At 41.4% G+C, this 16,402-nt stretch overlaps 1 long non-coding RNA gene across 1 annotated transcript; it reads left to right on the top strand.

The window, feature by feature from the left end:
* The first annotated feature begins 1,402 nt into the window (after positions 1-1,402).
* Positions 1,403-15,692, top strand: LOC120384294. The gene is made up of 3 exons (XR_005588738.1): positions 1,403-1,653; positions 2,724-2,803; positions 15,609-15,692. It is a non-coding gene; the product is annotated as an uncharacterized LOC120384294 (long non-coding RNA).
* The last annotated feature ends 710 nt before the right edge of the window (positions 15,693-16,402 follow it).

The raw sequence follows: 16,402 nt of genomic DNA, 5'->3' as shown, positions 1-16,402 counted from the left end.
AGGCTATCACCTCATCTGTGCTTGAAAGCCTGAGCTTGAAGCACCCTCAAACCTGGGCTACAAGTTTCTCCATGTGGACAGACAGGGAGTTAGGGGAAACACCTGGACTATATCATGGGCTAACTCTGCAGTGAAGACATACTCTTATAGACTAAGAGCACAGCTGGTTGTTAGAACTGGAGGCTTTGGTTACTACTTGAAGAAAAGAACTCGGTGACCAAATCCCAGTCCCACTGAAGACAATAATAATTTAAAAATTGACGTCAGTAGGATCTAAAGAGCCAAATCCCCTGCCCACCTTGATTTCTGCGGAACATAAGTAAAGCAAGCGTACAAGTTTAAGTTTGGGATATATAGATTTACAGGAACCAAAGACTGAAATCCTCATGGAGTTGACTCAGACCTTCATGCATTCAAGGCAGATACACAGAGTACTATGCCCTTTACTGCACATAGGTCTTTTTAGATGAAGCCTTTAAAACTATGATCCCTGTGCATTCTGCATGAACTTTATTCTTATGGAAAGTGCTATGGGATCTGTAGAGTTCCTCTCAGTCTCTTTGGACAGTTTCCTCACTGGGCATACTATCTGGTAGCTAGCATCCAGCTCAGTTCAGCAGTGCTGTAAACAACAACTTATATTTACAGCTGGGCTAAATCACAGCCTCATTTTTTGTATGCACTATCTGGGCCTATAAAATGTGTGCCTGTAATTTTGCATCTGCAAAAGGAATTGTGCTACTAACATCCTAATTTGTGCCTGCAGGTTAGGGGCACAGGGCTCCATTTATGTGGCATCATAATGTCTTCTTGGGAAGATGCTGCAGTTTTGAGGCACACCCACACAGAGAGCTAGGCTCAAAGTAACCATTATCAACGAATAGGAAGAGCAATACACAAGGGTACCCTGTAAATCTGCACGTTCATAAAAGGGTGTTTCATCATTTCACTGTTTTCTCCCCCCAAAAAACCTCTAACAATTTTATTTTTACTTTAAGGCTAAGGATCATGCACAAATGGCGCATAATACTGTAGGGACATATTACATCACATTCGGTGCAGCATTAAACTTAAACAGCACCGGAAGAACAATTCAAATGTATCTGACTAACTAATCATAAAATAGGTAGGCAGATGTCTCTCGAGCATAGTTGCATCTGAAGAAACCCCTGGATGTCCTCTTCCTGATTCCGCTAGGGCAATTTCTTGACCCTGCTGAAATGCAGTACCTACAGCGAAGATCATTCTAGTGTAACTAAAGATTGTACAGGATTCAATTAAAGTTACGTGGGCAGCCTTAATTCCGCCATTTCCTAACTTTTGAATGCTTGACTTTGCAACCTTAATGTTCTTTTAATGTAGAGTTTTTGGATGTAAAATTATGAATGTTTTACAGATTTCTGTAACACACTTCAAAGATAGAAAACACCTACTTTCAAGTGCTATCCTGCTGCAGCAGCAATATAGATGGCAGACAGGACTTTCTATGCCCTTTGAACACTGATGTTCTTGAGGTGAACCCTGACAAAACTGAAGAGAAATGAACAGACCACAGAGCTCAAGGTATTAGATTTCATTTTTGTGAAGGGAGTGGAATACCTAAAAGAGAGTTGGAATACACGTTGACAACTGACAGAGATGTATCGATTCAAGGTATTACTTCAGAATTTTGTAATTAAAAAGGCAGACAACCTATCTAGCCACTATCATCTGAGGAGACAGAAGCCCAATTTTTAATAAAATATTTGCAAAGTTTTGTGTTCAGTTTGAGAACATTTGCTTCTCTGGAAATGTTTGAACTGCACTGCAAATGTCAAAAGAGAGACTTATAGCTGACTAGGACAAGATTTAAAATACATTAATAATATAGGGTCAGATTCTGGGAGCCCTTGTATGGGAGTAAGGGGTCATAAGGTGCTCCCTTACTCCACTGCACTTGCTACCCATTAATTCCACAAGTAGCTGTGGAGATGGAGGGAGCATTTGCTACTCCCCTTCCCCCATAGGTAGCAGGAGTCCCATCCCCTCAGTATGCGGCCAGCACAGATGGAGTAGGAGGTAAGCTGTGCCAGAGAAAGGGCTGATACAGATGCTTAGTTCCTCTATGGAGTAAATGGGAAGCTGCAAGTGAATTGTAAATGAGTCACAATCTGGCACAACTTGCTGCCTCTTACTCAGTGCAGGTTGAAAGGTGCCAACCCCATAGTAATTATTTTATTTGTTACCCACTCCTCCCTACACTCTCACCAAATCAACTCAGACTCTGTAGATAATTCTCCTTAGCATAATAATCTATTACAGAACTGGAGTCATAATATCGGTGTGATGTACTGAGGTCTTATGTTACTTTGCTGAGAAGTGGAGAGAAACCATCATTCTATGTGGGCAAATTCAAATTAGCCAGGTATAAAATAGCAAGGTTTTAGCTTACAACAGAAAAGAGAAAAGGCAAAGGTGAGAGTAGAAACAGGGGACCAAATAGTTGCTACACTGATCAGGGAAAGCCTAGCTAGCCATGCTCTAATTCTTACCCATCAGCTGAAATCTCCAACTTTGCTTTCTCAGATAGCTCTTTCTATTTCTAGCTTTCAACCATTTGCTGATCTTGCCTGGAATACAAGGATCCTGTATCTCACTGGAATAGTATTCCTTTAAACATTCAACTTTTGTATGAATGTATGTCTAGATGGTTGTTTGTTCATATATATCTTCTGCCTTCCTAGAGTGGGTTAAAGTCTAACATGGTACAACATTTAGATGTGAACCATCTTGTCTTACCGGCCCAGACTCCACCATCAGTTAGGTAAGCTCCATTTGCCTATTTAAATTCACAGCGCCACCATTATTTGGCTTTTTGCAGGGGGGTGTAACATGCTTTCAGCTACCTTATGTATAACAAGCCAAGTCAAATTCTACATTTTAAGTTGTAAAAAATAAAAATGTTCACATCATGCAGATGTGAAAACAAAAGCTATAATTTCTCTCTCCCCCCTGCCCTCGAGTAATCTAATTCCGTTAATCTTTGAAAGTGCATACTGTTTTGGAGTTTTAATCTTGATTTGGGTTTCTGACAGCAGAATTTAAGATTAATCTAGTATTAGAATTCTGATATTTACACTAGTGTAAACAAATAATAAAATGTGACTAAGCAGCTGCTTTCTCTTTAGTTCCTATGCAAATGAGAGCTAAGAGCTTATCCATGTTAGACTTCTTGTTCAATCACACAGCCCAGAGTTAGAGAGAGAGAGTGTGTGTGTTTGTTTTTTAAGGTAAAACTGCCTTCAGTTGGCACTAGTCCCAGTATTTTATTTTGGTTTTATGGGACTTTTGACTGCTATTGCTGTCAAATTAGTGACAGTACAGTATGGTTTGTTGGTGTACACGCTCAGAAAAGTAGGAACAAAGCTGAGACCATGTGATTTCACTTTTTACTTCTTACACTGTTCTGAGCTGTCATGCTAGATCTGTTTCCTTCTAGCACTTCAAGGTAGGATAAACTCCACGGTGGGTCTAAGAGGTTCAAGGCCAAGTTCATTAAGTCAACCTGTTAATCCTCTCCATGAGTTGTGCTCCTGTTTCTTATGAGACTTGGTGCAATAGATTTTCTAAAACTTTAATGAAAATCTAATTGGATCTTAAGGTTTTTCAAAAATTTTGATTTAAAAAAAAATCATTGAGGGGTCACTTGCTGGACAGCTGATGGTGTTTTTATCTCTGTGTCATCTAATATTTATTCAGATCCTGGTCAGACAACCTGATGGTAAAAATGCTGCTGTCTTGTCTATACTAGTGCACCATTAGGGGAGCTGCACCAGTGGTGGTGCATGATGATTAAAACTAAGGGTATGTATACAATACAGCGACACAGCTACAGCACTGCAGCTCTGCCACTGTAGTGTAGATACTATTTACATTGTCAGAAGGGTGGTGTTGGGAGGAGTGTATGTTATTCACTTCTCTGAGATGTGGTAGCTAGGTTGACAGAAATATTCTTCCATCTATCTGTCTCGGTCTGTCTCCAATGGGGTCAACCCCACTGTTTTTCACAGTTCTGAGTGATGTAGCTAGGTCAATCTAATTTTAGCTATAGACCAGGCCTAAGAAACCCTAAGTGTAGACATGGCTTTAGAGGCTGTAGAATGAGACCCTGAAATTTTGCTAAAATTATGCATGATCAATCTTTCAGTAGCTTAGTCTTCAGCACCTCATATACTCAAATTGCTCGCCAAATTGCTCACTCTCTGCTCTTATATTTACTTAAGCTGCCAGTTAACCATTCCCAGATTTTCATAACTATTTGTATTTTGTCTGAGTTATACCACACATCAGCAAAGTACCATTGTATATGGGGCGGGGGGGAACCTTGTATAATACTAAATAAGTGAGTACATTCAAAGCTTTTTGTACCTAAATGATATAAAACTCACTTACTCACTTTACTAGGCTGCCAATGGATAAATGATAGAGTTATTATCCAGAGATGTTTTTCAAGATTGGCTCTAAGTTAATCTGCCTGTCAATGGCCTGAGCAACTGATGTGTCAGTGGGGGTACATCCAGTCATACGCTCTCTCTTGCCATACACCCTGTTATCTGGCCTTGACTTCTACGCTGGCAACAGAGTGGTGACATAACAGGCAAACACTAACTATAGACACCAGAACATCCCCCTACACTGGGACCATCTTCTCATAGCTAGCTAACCTGCTGCTGGTCAGCTCACTGCACTAGAGGATCTGTGCCCTGGTGTGAGCAAGTGTGGCCCAAATTTGGTATTATTGTTTACCAAATACCCATTAGCAGCAAAACGGCAGTTCTCTGCCTTCAAAATGATGATTTTTTTTTAAATGAAGGCATGAACAAGGTTGGTTTTTTCCAACTCAGCAAAAAACACTGACTTGTGGTAAGAATTTTTGTTCCCCATGTAGTTCCTCCAAATACAACTATACCAGCCCAATAAAAGACATCAAAGAGAAGTACACCTTAATTACAGCACACACTTGGGGTCAAATTCAGCTGTGAAGTAACTTCATGGAAATCAATGAAGTTAAAAAAAAGTTACATCAGGGATAAGTTTGAGCTCTAGAAATGGTCAGGAAGACAGTTTTGAAGCCCTTTGGTTATGCTTTTTATAGCTTTCCTCTGCAATCTATGTACATAGAGGATTTTTGTACATCTGTTTATTTGTGACTAGCCACATTCAATAAAGAAAAAAGCATGCTGATAAAACACCGCCTGGGTATACACTATCCCCAGGAAGAGCCTCAACCCTTTGCCCCAGATGTTTGCAAAAATAAAATCTGCAAAATAATTATCTCAAACACAATTAGTTTTGCCAATAAAGCTACAGCAGCCACCTTGTAGTTTTATGGGACTTTTTCCCCAAAGCTCATTTTGGAAGCTTCCCTGAATACATTTTCAATTGATTTTAATTTCATCCTATCATACGATGATTCATTGCTGCACATATGCATGCACTGAAGTGCAATCAGTTCAAATATTTGTAGGCTTCATGCAAATACTGCAGGGAAATAAGATACAGTATATCATCTGATTCAAGTACAAGTACAGAGGTAGTATCAGATTAGATTTTCAGACTTATCTCTTTTTGGCCTGATCCTTTCATTTTAACTGAAAACCATGTGAGACATTGGCTCTAAAATATGCCAAAGTACCAAATTTCTCTCCATGACTATCTGCATGTGTAAAATGAATTTTTCAAGAATTTGTCCAACATGCCATCTCTAGCACTTCAGACAACTTTTCATGGAGAAGATGACACAATTTGGCTGTTATGTATATATTCTGTAAATTTAAAAAAATATATGAACTTGCAATAAAGGTATAATTTCACAATTTTTATTCATGAAAATGGGAAAAGAATAGCCTGCTATGACATTTAACCTACCTAAACACCATGAAAGACATATTAAAGATCTTGATAAATTGAAATGATACACTCAAATCAATATATAGTGAGAAAGAAATGTCAAATGGTTGATGTACCAAAGAATAAACAAATGCACAAATAAAGAATCGGATCCAGAAGTCTTTGTTCAATCCTTAATCTGGAAAACTCCCATTGAAATCAATTGATTTTGCTTGAGTATGGACTGAGTTAAAATTGAGGAAGACCCTTAGGATTTTCCCTATGAATATGCTAACTAAACAGTAAGGCAACAAAGAAGGATCTGCATTTCATGGTGAATAATAAAGTGAATACGAGTCAACAATGAGACACAGTCACATAAAAAGCAAATGCTATTTGGGTCACATCGTAAGCATGTAAAATAAGCAAGATTATCCAACCCCACTCAGCATTGGTTAAACCTCAGTCAGAGCTGTGCATATGTTTGGAGCAGCACACTTAATAAGAGACAGACAGATTGGAGAGTATTCAGAGGAAAGCAACTACAGTGATAGAAGGCTTGGAAAATAAGAGCTGCAGTCTGAAGAAAGGCTATGTATTAAGAAAAGCTTTATAAGGACACAAGAAACAGAGCAAGCTGCTAAGGGAGTTTTTTTGCATCAAAGTCATTGGAGTAGTCTAGGTTAGGTTAGAAAAATTTATATTAGGGATGGCTTAGGGAATAATAAAAAGCTTTCCTGTCATAAGACAGACATGGAAAGATGATTCACTACCCATTCTTTTGAAACCAAATGATTAGACTCTTAGGGACTCCACGCATTTTAAAAGAGGTCAGAGCACAATTCAATAGCCAGCTTCCCCTCCCCTCCCCAGACAATAATACAATTTCCACAATGAGACCCAGAAATGTATATAGCATGTATTTTCTGGAAACAATGGGGCAGATCCTCAGATGGTGAAATTGTCAGATGCCTTTTGACTTTAGTGTCCCTATGACTATTTACAGCAGCTCAGGATCTGCCCTAATAATTTACTTAGGTCCAGACTTTCAGAGCCTTGTGCACCAAGAGCCGGTAAAACCTCATTTGAGTGAGTTGAGTTGCCTGTGCACATGCATGTTAGGCATTGGAGTAGAGCTGGCCAGGAAATGGAATTTCACGCTCACTATAACATTCAAGCTTTTGAAAAAAATAAAAGGTCTCTGACTCAATACAAAAGGTCAAAACTCAAAATTTTTCACGGGAGTGACATTTCAAAAGCCAACTGCCTGGGCATCAGGAACATTGTGGTTTTTCCCAATCAAAAATACCATCAGAATCCCCTTCTCCCCAGCAAGCTGCCAGACTCCCAGAAGTCCCTGGTTGCTGTCTGCCTACTCACCCCTCAGATGGGAAACCCAAGAAGCGAGCCATCTGGGCAGCCAGAGCTGTTTGACACCTTTCGCTTCAGGGTTGGAACAGCCTTGGTGGCAGGGGCGGCTCCAGGCCCCAGCACGCCAAGCGCGTGCTTGGGGTGGCAAGCCGCGGGGGGGTGCTCTGCTGGCGCCGTGAGGGTGGCAGGCAGGCTGCCTCCGGCGGTTTGCCTGCGGAGGGTCTGCTGGTCCCGCGGCTTCAGTAGACCTCCTGTAGGCATGCCTGCGGAGGGTCCGGAGGCATCCTGCCTTCCGTGCTTGGGGCAGCAAAATCCCTAGAGCCGCCCCTGCTTGGTAGCATACACAGAGCCGACTCAGGTGCTCGTTAGTGAAACCCTGCTATATTGGCACACTCTGATATCTTAGTTCATTGAAACCAAAACTGTTTCTGGAAAAGGATCAAGTCACACAAATCTCTCAGTGCACATGTTTTTGTTTGTTTGTTTGAAAAAGACTTTCAAAGGTGTCAAATATCCCTTTTTGACATTTTTGAAACTCAACTTCTGGGTGTGGTTTTTTTGTGTGTTGGGGGAGAAAGCGCTGAAATTTTTTTTGATTTTGAAACAAAACAAAATTTAAAAAGTCATAATCAAAATGTTTCTGAAAATGTCAAAAAAAAACATTTTAATTGACTCAAATTGAAATTTGGTTTGTGAAAAATTTCAAGATTAGCTTTTCATCCTGATTTGGGACAAATGCATTTTTCAAAAATCTCAAAGGATTTTCCTAGAAGAGGAAACCCATTCCCTGACCAGCTCTAATGCCTAGGCCTCAGAAAAAATAATTAGTAGCAATATCTTATCTCCTCTTCTACCCTAGGCAGTGTTGTTGCTACCTATTCTGTGTGCACAGGTCATTGGGCGGGGGGGGGGAGGGGAACTGATTCACTCTACGTCAGATTTCAGCATTTCTAACAAGAGAGGGAGTCAGAGTGGGTTGATCCTTTTAGGAGAACACTACTTGTGCCCAGTTATCTGCCTCCCGGGTGATGGGTTTCGGTTTGAGCTGGCAGGACTGGGTTTAGGGGCAGGTGACCCAGGCAACCACCTAGGGTGCTAGAGTTCAGGGGCACTGGGCTCGGGGTGCTGTTTTTGTTATTAGCATGAATAAATACAGATTTACAGATCCTAGTGTGCAAATTTGTCATCTTATATGACAGAATTAAATCATGCATGGAAATCATGCAAAATCATGAAATGGGCTACAAATGCAATAAAAAATAAGGTATTCAAATGGAGAGAGGCACCAAAGACACACCTCACCTGGGGCACCATTTGGTCTAGGGCTGGCCACATGGCCAGTGATTAGGTCAGTTAACACATCACGTGATGGTAGTTTGAGATGGTGCTTCCTGTGAGAGGAAACCTGCTCGGCTGGAGAGAAACTGCTGCAGGATCTGTTGGGCTAGGAAAAGCCTGGGAGGGGGTCAGTGCAAAGAGGAACAGGATGTTGAGCCAGGCAGGTTATACTCCTATTCCACACAAGGACCTTGGAAATTGAGAGGCAGCTGGGGCCTGATGTAAGACGCAAGAGTGGTGGAAGAACCTGGAGAACCAAAGGATTAGGAGATTCTGATGAATGGCATCTCTAGGGGGAGCACCTGGACAGGGCAGTGCAGATTGGTGTTGGAGTGAGTTGACACTCACAATCCAGGAGGAAGACTAGAAGAGGAAGATGGATCCAGGGTGGGAACATGTTTGAGGGGAAGAGTGTTGGGTTTTTTTCTCCCTGACTATAGTTGGGGTAGGGAAAAGACTCTGAATTTTTCAGTTGAGCAGTTGTATTTTGTATTTACTTTGTACAGTGTATAGCAAAGGACAAACACAATAAACCATCCTGAGGAAAAGGCCATACAGAGGAGTTGGGGCTGGTGAAACACCCCACCCAGTCTACAAAGGGGTAGGCTAAAAAGAGCCCAAGAAATCTCTGGATCAGAATTCTAACAGAAATGAGAATTGTGAGAGGAGAAACCTCTTCTGAATTCTGATGGGATGGAAAAAACTTAGCTTGGGGTACCATATCCTGGAAATCAGTGACTCTGAAAGGATTTAGGGGTCACAGTAGATAAACCGAACACCGGCTCCCAGTGAGATGCTGTGGCAAAAAAGGTCTGATAGTATCTTTGGGTGTATAAACAAGGAAACAGCAAGTAGGTGTTAGGAAGTGATTTTTACCTTTGTATGAAACACTGCATTCAGTTCCACTGTGCACATTTTTTAAAGGATGTTGAAAAATTAGAAAGGATGTAGAGAAGAGCCACAAACTGATTTGAAGGCTGGAAAAGTAATGCCTTATAGTGAAACTTAAGAGGCTCATTTAATTTATCAAAAAGATCAAGAGGCACAGTCAAGGAATTATGATGTGATTGGACTAACAGAGACTTGGTGGGATAACTCACATGACTGGAGAACTGTCATGGATGGATATAAACTGTTCAGGAAGGATAGTCAGGGCAGAAAAGGGGGAGTTGCACTGTATGTAAGAAAGCAGTATGACTGCTCAGAACTCCAGTATGAAACTGCAGAAAAACCTGAGAGTCTCTGGATTAAGTTTAGAAGCGTGAGCAACAAGGGGGATGTCATGGTGGGAGTCTGCTATAGACCACCAGACTGGTGGATGAGGCTTTCTTCCAGCAACTAACAGACTCTACTAGATCACAGGCCCTGGTTCTCATGGGAAACTTCAATCACCCTGATATCTGCTGGGAGAGCAATACAGTGGTGAACAGACAATCCAGAAAGTTTTTGGAAAGTGTAGGGGACAATTTCCCGGTGCAAGTGCTGGAGGAACCAGCTAGGAGCAGAGCTCTTCTTGACCTGCTGCTCACAAACAGGGAAGAATTAGTAAGGGAAGCAAAAGTGGATGGGAACCAGGGAGGCAGTGACCATGAGATGGTTGAGTTCAGGATCCTGACACAAGGAATATAGGAGAGCAGCAGAATACAGACCCTGGACTTCAGAAAAGCAGACTTTGACTCCCTCAGGGAACTGATGGGCAGGATCCCCTGGGAGAATAACATGAGGGGGAAAGGAGTCCAGGAGAGCTGGCTGTATTTTAAAGACTCCGTATTGAGGTTGCAAGAACAAACCATCCTGATGTTTAGAAAGAATAGTAAATATGGCAGGTGACCAGCTTGGCTTAACAGTGAAATCCTTGCTGATCTTAAACACAAAAAAGAAGTTTACAAGAAGTGGAAGCTTGGACAAATGACCAGGGAGAACTACAAAAATATTGCTCAGGCATGCAGGAGTGAAATCAGGAAGGCCAAATCACACTTGTAGTTGCAGCTAGCAAGAGATGTTAAGAGTAACAAGAAGGGTTTCTTCAGGTAGGTTAGCAACAAGAAGAAAGTCAAGGAAAGTGTGGGCCCCTTACTGAATGAGGGAGGCAACCTAGTGACAAAGGATGTGGGAAAAAAAGCTAAAGTACTCAATGCTTTTTTTGCCTCTGTCTTCATGAATAAGGTCAGCTCTCAGACTACTGCACTGGGCAGCACGGCATGGGGAGGAGGTGACCAGACCTCTGTGAAGAATGAAGTGGTTCAGGACTATTTAGAAAAGCTGGATGAGCACAAGTCCCTGGGGCCAGATGTGCTGCATCCGAGGGTGTTAAAGGAATTGGCTGATGTGATTGCAGAGCCATTGGCCATTATCTTTGAAAACTCCTGGTGAACGGGGGAGTTCCCGGATGACTGGAAAAAGGCTAATGTAGTGCCCATCTTTAAAAAAGGGAAGAAGAAGAATCCAGGGAACCACAGGCCAGTCAGCCTCACCTCAAGTCCCTGGAAAAATCATGGAGCAGGTCCTCAAGGAATCAATTCTGAAGCACTTGGAGAGGAAAGTGATCAGGAACAGTCAACATGGATTCACCAAGGGCAACTCATGCCTGACTAACCTAATTGCCCTTTATGATGAGATAACTGGCTCTGTGGTTGAGAGCAAAGTAGTGGACATGTTATTCCTTGACTTTAGCAAAGCTTTTGATATGGTCTCCCACAGTATTCTTGCCAGCAAGTTAAAAACGTATGGGCTGGATGAATGGACTATAAGGTGGATAGAAAGCTGGCTAGATCATCAGGCTCAACGCATAGTGATCAACGGCTCCATGTCTAGTTGGCAGCCAATATCAAGCAGAGTGCCCCATGGGTCGGTCCTGGGGCTGGTTTTGTTCAATATCTTCATTAATGATCTGGAGGATTGCATGGGCTGTACCCTCAATAAGTTTGCAGATGATACTACACTGGGAGGAGTGGCAGATACGCTGGAGGATAGGGATAGGGTCCAGAGTGACCTAGACAAATTAGAGGATTGGGACAAAAGAAATCTGATGAGGTTCAACAAGGACAACTGCAAAGTCCCGCATTTAGGACTGAAGAATCCCAAGCACTGCTACAGACTAGAGACCGAGTGGCTAGGCAGAAGTTCTGCAGAAAAGGATCTAGGGGTTACAGTGGACGAGAAGCTAGTTATGAGTCAACAGCGTGCCCTTGTTGCCAAGAAGGCTAATGGCATTTTAGGCTGTATAAGTAGGGGCATTGCCAACAGATCGAGGGACGTGATCATTCCCCTTTACTCAACATTGGTGAGGCCTCATCTGGAGTACTGTGTCCAGTTTTGGGCCCCACATTACAAGGAGGATGTGGAAAAATTGGAAAGAATCCAGCAGAGGGCAACAAAAATTATTAGGGGGCTGGAGCACATGACTTATGAGGAGAGGCTGAGGGAACTGGGATTGTTTAGTCTACAGAAGAGAAGAATGAGGGGGGATTTGATAGCTGCTTTCAACTACCTGAAAGGGGGTTTCAAAGAGGATTGATCTAGACTGTTCTCAGTGGTACTAGATGACAGAACAAGGAGTAATGGTCTCAGGTTGCAGTGGGGGAGGTTTAGGTTGGATATTAGGAAAAACTTTTTCACTAGGAGGGTGGTGAAGCACTGGAATGGGAGGTGGTGGAATCTCCTTCCTTAGAGGTTTTTAAGGTCAGGTTAGTTGGGGATTGGTCCTGCTTTGAGCAGGGGTTTGGACTAGATGACCTCCTGCGGTCCTTTCCAACCCTGATATTCTATGACTTAAGTATAGTGTACAAGTGCCTTAATTGGGACAAAATATGGGGTACTAGAGGGCTTTTTAATGTAATGGAGAAAGACTGGCTGGAAGTGAAAGCCAGACAAATTCAAATTAGAATACAGCACACATGTTTAATGGTGAAAGTGGTTAACCAGTTGAGCAATCTACCAAGGAAAATTCTCTCTCTCTTGAAGTCTTCAGATCAAGATTGGATGCCTTTCTGGAAGATATGCTTTAGTCAAACACAAGTTATTGGGCTCAATACAGGTATACCTGGATGAAAATATATACCTATGTTATACAAGAGGTCAGACTACATTTAATGGGCCCTTCTGGCCTTAAATCTATGAATCCAAAAAAGAAATGCATTCGAGATTGTATTGCAAGTCTGGAAAACACACAATTGCAGTCATGGGTGAAGTGACATACTGCTTTCTAAATGCCCTTTAAATTTAGTACAACAATACTGTTTAGTGTGGGAGGAAGAATGAGAACATTTCACTATGCAAGATAGGGAATAAACAGCAGTTGTCTCTCCAGAAAAAAACCCCACACCAAATCAAAGCACACGATAGCAGGGTCCCTTCGCCTGCTGTAATTTGCTCTTTGTGTCTGGCAGCGTGAAATGAGGGTGTCTTGTAGGACACAATGCTGGCAGTGCACATGTGAAAGCTTATTTCCCTAGGTGTGGATGAAACATTGTATTATTTAGCTAGAAGTGATGACACAGAAGACATAGTGGTAATAAGAGATTATTTTAGGATATATGCAATCCAACAGGAACTGTACTGTGTCCATCCTCCTTATAGCTACTTCAATGGAGCCTATTACATTTTTCTTAGCACTGCAGCAAGTATTCCCTATTTATTTTGTGTAATCTTATAATGGCACCCCCACTAGGGTTTTAATTTGCAGTGTTAAAGTGGTTTGCCTGTTAGGTAGCTTTTGTGCTTTCCAGGCACCTAACAAGCACAGTAAAAGTCAGTGGGAGCTGGACACCTAATTCCCTTAGGTACTTTTGAAAATCCTACGCTAGGTGCTTCGGCTTCATCACTAAACTAGAACTCCTGCAGCCAGGGGAATCAGCACAAGTAGTCTCCTGAAATAATACCTTGCACCTTTTCCTTATTATGAGGTTGGAAAATGCCATTCTTCTAAGTGCTTGCTTTGTTTCAGGTAGATTGTTGTACTACAAGAAAAAGCAGAACAAGGTCTGATGTCTTAGCAGATAGTTATAATTTGTGGGATCAAATGAAATACTAAGAAAATTAAGAACAGAAAATTCAATGCTCCCAAAGGCTGGAAACTTCCATCAAATTTATTCAGAAGCCATTCTTCAGTTTTATCTCTAGATTCCTTTTTTAGGAGGAATATTCTTCTCTGTTGCAACACTCTCTGTGGTAACTTTTGGAGAAGGCCCAGCCACTTTTTTGCAGTGGCAAAATGAATTACAGGTACAATTTGGAATACTTGAAACTGAGACCCTGATTTGCACCTGAAATGTGGTAGCAGTGAACATATCTAGGCTTCAACACATTATTCAGATGCAGGTTCCAAAAAAAAAAAAAAAAAAAAGTTCTGCAGCTGAAAACTGTACCCACAAAAGGGAGCAATCTTGGAAATTTTCTCCAAAATCTTAACTAGAAATGGGCCTGTAAAGCAGGTATTCCAGTGTCTATCTTGCCTTGGATCAGCATTAGGCTAGAGAAGGGATCAGCAAACTTTGGCATGCACCCCATCAGGGAAATCCACTGGCAGGCCAGGATGGTTTGTTTACCTGTAGCATCTGCAGGTTCAGCAGACTGCAGCTCCCACTGGCCACGGTTCGCTGTTCCAGGCCAATGGGGGCTACGGGAAGCGGCGGCTAACATATCCCTTAGCCCACGCCACTGCCCGCAGCCCCCATTGGCCTGGAATGGCAAACCGCGGCCAGTGGGAGCTGCGACTGGCCGAACCTGTGGATGCTGCAGCTAAACAAACCGGCCTGGCCCGGCCCGCCAGCGGATTTCCCTGATGGACCAAAGGTTGCTGATCCATGAGTTAGAGTGATCAATTCATGTATTATACTAAATCAGTACTAGGGTTCAGATTCATATTAGATGGTACAGATATCTTGTGACCTGTTCTTTTAAAATTGCAATCATGGAGGAATACCAATAAATATGATTGTGTCTTTCAGGTGTCACCTCAAGTGTTCAAACAAGTCCTGCAAGGCCTCCACTACTTTGTCTAATAGAATTTAAATGAATTAAGGCTAATATACATGCCCCATATATACTAAACATACACATAATCAATTGAACATACTGTACAACTACATTTACATTTTCCCTAAGCAAATAGCATCAAGACAATCAATTACTACATTATACAATATTACACATAATGGCCAAAGCATAAACGTGGTTGCGCAACTCCTTTGAACATCAACCTTCTAAATTAAGTGCCTAAATATGGGATTAGGTTCATAATTTTACTGAGGCACACACATTTGAACTACTTCCATGATTTTGCAAACAAATGTTGCACACGTTCAACTTTGCCCATGTGAGTAGTCCCAATGAAGTGAGTAATATGCACTCTTATTTAGAATGTGTTTGCTGGTAGCGGGATATCAATACTCTCACTGATTTGCGGCATTTGGGAGGAAGCGACTTTATTTTAATTGGGCAGCAGACATGAAAACAATATTCAAGAGTTTTAGTTCCTCAGTCATATATGGTGGCATCCCAAGCAGGGAAGTTTTAAGGTTTCAAACAAGCTCTCTGCTTTAAAAAGAAAAATCCAAAGAACCAGCCTCCAAAAGCTGTAATTGCAACCTTTCCCTTTCCCAACTATACATTAGAATATTCTAAAACTGAGGCGTAACTGAATTTAGAAATCTGATAGCACTGTGTGATAGCTGCTGGTGAAAATTGACTTTTTAATTAATACTGTACACAGTAATACTTAGAAAACTATGATAATTATAGTGATTATAGTTTTATCATTATTTGATTTTAACAGTCAAGATGATTTGTTCGAAGAAAAACTACAGCCAATTACAAAATACACTTCTTTATACAGAGAGAGAATTTTTAGAAAACAAAATTGTACAAATCTGCAAGATTCTTGATGGCATGTTCTAAGCAAGGACAATGCCACTTGATGGCATGTGGCAAGTCCATGCGACTCTCACTTTTTCCAAGCAGTGGCACTGTATAACTCAACAAAACACATGCCCTGTCATGTCTTATTATTCACTGTCTATTTTGTATTGTAGATGTGCACCAGCCTGAAAGACCATCTGCTTTTGAGGACCTCGATTCCATTTCCAGCTCTACATCATGTTCACACTTCATTGACAGGGACGTGTGTTGAGTTTTCATAAACTTGTTTCATTTATGGTTATTTCTGCAGACCAACAATTAGAACTTCTGGCATTTCTAGCTTTGCTAAGTTCTACAAGGCAAAGAAAATTAGCGAGGGACATTTTAATATGGGGAATTGTTTTAAAGCAATAGTGTGAAAAAATAATTAAAAAAACTTGCACAGATGTTAAAAAGAAAGTAATAGAAAAGATCTGCTTTTGAATTTGTAAGTTTGCTTCCCTTGAAAAAAGGCAAGGTGAAAGTACAGTACCTAACACTTTCTGCTGCTAGGAGGGATCTGAAACAAAGTTCAAATGCAAATCCGATCTTGGCCAAATTTCCCTGAAGTTCGGCTCTTTAGTTTTGATTCAGGTCCATTTCTACTTGTAACAAAATGCACTTTAACATATCAGGGCTACATGCATCCAGACTTCTGGGTAGTTACTGTGGTCTGAATTAGTCACATTTTGGCCATATCTTCTCTGCACATTAGCAATTCACATTAGTGTGAACTTTACCTGAGCAAGAGCTACAGTAACACAGCAATGAAAGGCCACGGGGACAGCTAACCAACATTTCTGCTATTTATAGTCATTCCCAGAAGTAACATCGTCCAGTATTATTGGTTGCTATACTGCAAAGTTATTTTAAGGATACCTGCTGTTATAGTATCTGCACATTATTCACAAGATATTTCAAACAACAG

This window comes from Mauremys reevesii, linkage group 16, assembly GCF_016161935.1.
Source record: "Mauremys reevesii isolate NIE-2019 linkage group 16, ASM1616193v1, whole genome shotgun sequence".
In the NCBI taxonomy this organism is placed as follows: domain Eukaryota; kingdom Metazoa; phylum Chordata; order Testudines; family Geoemydidae; genus Mauremys; species Mauremys reevesii.
Note: the sequence above shows the minus strand (reverse complement) of the source record. Positions and strands in the feature narration are given on the sequence as shown.